We start from the raw sequence: 3,757 nt of genomic DNA, 5'->3' as shown, positions 1-3,757 counted from the left end.
GGGGGATGTTAGAGATATATTTGGGATACATGTATTTGATAGTCTAGGATTTGTAATCTGTTTCCTATCTTATCTCTAGGAGAGGCTTCTTGCCCTCCAAGTCTGTACTCTTATATATACTCACCCTCGAGTCTCAATAATACATCTTTTATATTCCACCAATCCCATCTATTCCCTTCTAACATCGCAAAAAAAGAAAAAGGAATGCATACAAGATGTAATTTTGAATGAAAATAATATGTGGTTGTAGCCTACTCAAACAACGCGTTTTTGTTGTTTCACACCTAATGTTTAGTCATTTAGGTAAGATTTTTTTTAGAAAATGACTTACCATGTAGCACATTTAGAAAAGGGTGTGGCAATGTCTTAGTTGACTTGATTAGTCTTAGCCAAGTGACATAGTATATAAGTAGAAAAAAGAAAAAAAACTAGAAAGAAAATTAACGAAGCCTCGGTCGATGCTATATATGTGAGATTGAATGAATATAGCACCGACTGAGACATAACCAAGTCTCAGTCGACTAAGAATTAATGAAGCCTCGGTCGATGCTATATCTGTGAGATCTTACATTGAGATTCATGCAAAATTTTCCTTTCAACCTTTTCTTTTTCTCTATTGCATGTTATGTCACTTGACTAAGACTTGGTTAAATCTCAGTCGACTGAGGCCTAGCCACACCCTTTACAAAATGAGAGGCGATTTCCTATGCATGATGATAGCTATGCATGCATGGTGGCAGCTATAATCCTTTGGCATAATTGCCTTTTTTGATATATGAGGTGTCGGGTTTCTTATGGCATTGGCACAACTACATTTTTGTATATAATTGACTTTTTCTCACTTTTCTTTGTCGTTTTGTTATCATTTATGTGACACAAATGCCTTTTCGTTGTGTACAAAAGGGCATTTTCTCACTCCTCTCAGTCTTTTTGCTTGCCTTGCTGGTCCAAAGTCATGATATTTTTGTTATAGAGTTATTTTTCATAGCCCAAAATAATTTACCAAAACAATTAGAGATAAACAAAATTGCGGCCATGTGTAGGTACCATCATGGGTAGCAAATTATTTTGATGTCGCTTGAACTACGTCGATATTTCCTTAAAAAGGAAGGGATGATGCAGCACAACTATGGTAGGTATTTCCCTCATTTATGAAACCAAGATATTAATCCAGTAGGAGAACCAAGCAACATTATATAGACGGTATCTGCACACAAAGAGCAAATACTTGCAAATCGACACTTATGAGGGGTTGTCAATCGCTCTTACAGGTAACAACATAGGAAATTGTCAAGTTGACGGGATAAAAATTATGATGATTGGATAAAATAGATCTCGAATAAACGTGAAATAAAAGATGCAAATAAAGAGTATAGCAAAGTATTTTGGGTTTTTGGGATAATAGATCTAAAAATAATAATAATAAAAATAGATCTGAAAGGCAAATAATAGATCGGAAAGTAAATATGATAAAGAATAGACCCGGGGGCCGTAGATTTTACTAGTGGCTTCTCTCAAGAACTAGCACATGGTGGGTAAATAAATTACTGTTGGGTAATTGATAGAACGTCAAATAATTATGACGATATCCAGGCAATGATCAATATATAGGCATCACGTCCAATATTAGTAGACCGACTGCTGCCTGCATCTACTACTATTACTCCACACATCGATGGCTATTCAACATGCATCTAGTATATTAAGTTCATCGAGAAACGGAGCAATGCAATAAGAACGATGACATTATGTAGACAAGATCTATTCATGTAGGAATAGACCCCATCCTGTTATCCTTAATAGCAACGATCAATACGTGTCTTGCTGCTCCTTCTGTCACTCGGAAAGAACACTGCACCCCGAACCCATCACAAAGCACCTCTTCCCATGGCAAGAAAAATCGATCTAGTCGGCCTAACTAGACCAAAGATTCGAAGAAGAAATACGAGACTATAAATAATCATGCATATAGAGATCAAAACTCAAATAACTTCCATGGATAAAATAGATCTGATTATAAACTCAAAGTTTATTGGATCCCAACAAACACACCGCAAAAAAGAGTTATATCAAATAGATCTTCAAGAGACCATCGTATTGAGAATCAAAAAAAGAGAGAGGAAACCATCTAGATACTGCCTACAGACCTGTAGGTCTACAATGAATTACTCACGCATCGACAGAGAGGCACCAATGAGGATGATGAACCCCTCTGTGATGGTGTCTAGATTGGATCTCGTGGTTCTGAAAGTTGCGGCGGCTGGAATTGTATTTCGTCGACTCCCCTAGGGTTTCTAGAATATTTGGGCATTTATAAGGCGAAGAGGCGGTGCGGGAGGCTTGTAGGACAGTAGCAATTTTCCCTCAAGTTGGAGGCGCAGGATGAAGATGTTCTCTCTCAAATAATCCTGCAATCAAATACAAAAAAATCTCTTGTGTCCCCAACACATAGGTGCACTAATTCGACGAAGAGATGGTGATACAAGTGTAGTATGGATAGTAGATATAAATTTTTGTAATCTGAAAATATAAAAACAGTAAGATAGGAAGTAGTAAAAGTGAGCAAAAACGGTATTGCAATGCTTGAAAACAAGGCCTAGCACTACTGTAGAAAGGTCCAAAGACGATACTTGTATCGGAGACCATTCAACCAAACAGTGTGCAATGTAACCCAAACTGCATGCGATGTAACAAATGAGAAAAAACGTTTATGATGTCACGATACCACACACGGTTCAAAAACCGCAATTGTGTGCGATGTCGCGCAAACAATTTTTTCAAAAGAAATGTGTGTGATGTAACCTATCATTGCATATGATTCAGCAAACGCAAACGTGTGCGATGCTTTACACACGGTTTGTACAAACAGTGTGTGTGTGTGATGTACTCTATCATTGCACACAGTTTTAATGAGGCAACCATGTGTGATGTAATGCACACAATTTTTGTAAAAAGTGTGTGTGTGTGTGATGCAGCAGATTATTGCACACCATGTTAAAAACATGAGCGTGGGTGATGCCTTGCACATGTTTATTTATAAAAAATATGTTATTGATATAGACTGCCATCGCATACAGTTTCATAATAGAAACCGTGTGATGCCATCCGTACGTTTTTTCCATAGAAAAAAGGTTTTTGCCATATGTTTGAAGGCGAATTGATATTTGCTTCATCGTTTAACCTTGAATTTTTCTAGTACACCCAACATGTACCATATATTCCTTCATATTAGAATTTGGCATTTTCCAGAGCTCGCTTTCTATATTTAAATCATTAAGTGCATTTATATGTATTTAATGGAAATAATTCAGATTTGAATTACGAGTACATAAGATAGTGCACAAAAAATGGATTGAAAAAATATATTTATAGTCTTGAGTGTATTTCCATAACTCATACAAGAAATGAAAAGAAATCTCTAACATTTATGTGGCAAGAATGAGTTACAAACACGTAGTTTATTGTTTTTTAATTCTAAAAATGTAAATGATGTCTGGAAAAGATGAAACTTGGCATACTGTCATGATATGAACTCAGTATGATGTGATAAAAATTTGAGATTGTTTCACGAAAGTTTTGATGTAGACCCTTTAGAAATTGAACTATCTGTGAGGAACGATCGTGGTTTTGAGAGTGAATGCACCAAGTTAGAAGGTGAATTGACATTTCCTTCGTTGTTTGACCTTAAAATTGTTAATACATCCAAGGTATACCATAGAATCCTTTGTGTTAAAACTTGACATTTTCTAGAGCTCGT

The sequence above is a fragment of the Triticum dicoccoides genome, chromosome 5A (assembly GCF_002162155.2).
Source record: "Triticum dicoccoides isolate Atlit2015 ecotype Zavitan chromosome 5A, WEW_v2.0, whole genome shotgun sequence".
Taxonomy (NCBI): Eukaryota; Viridiplantae; Streptophyta; class Magnoliopsida; order Poales; family Poaceae; genus Triticum; species Triticum dicoccoides.
Note: the sequence above shows the minus strand (reverse complement) of the source record.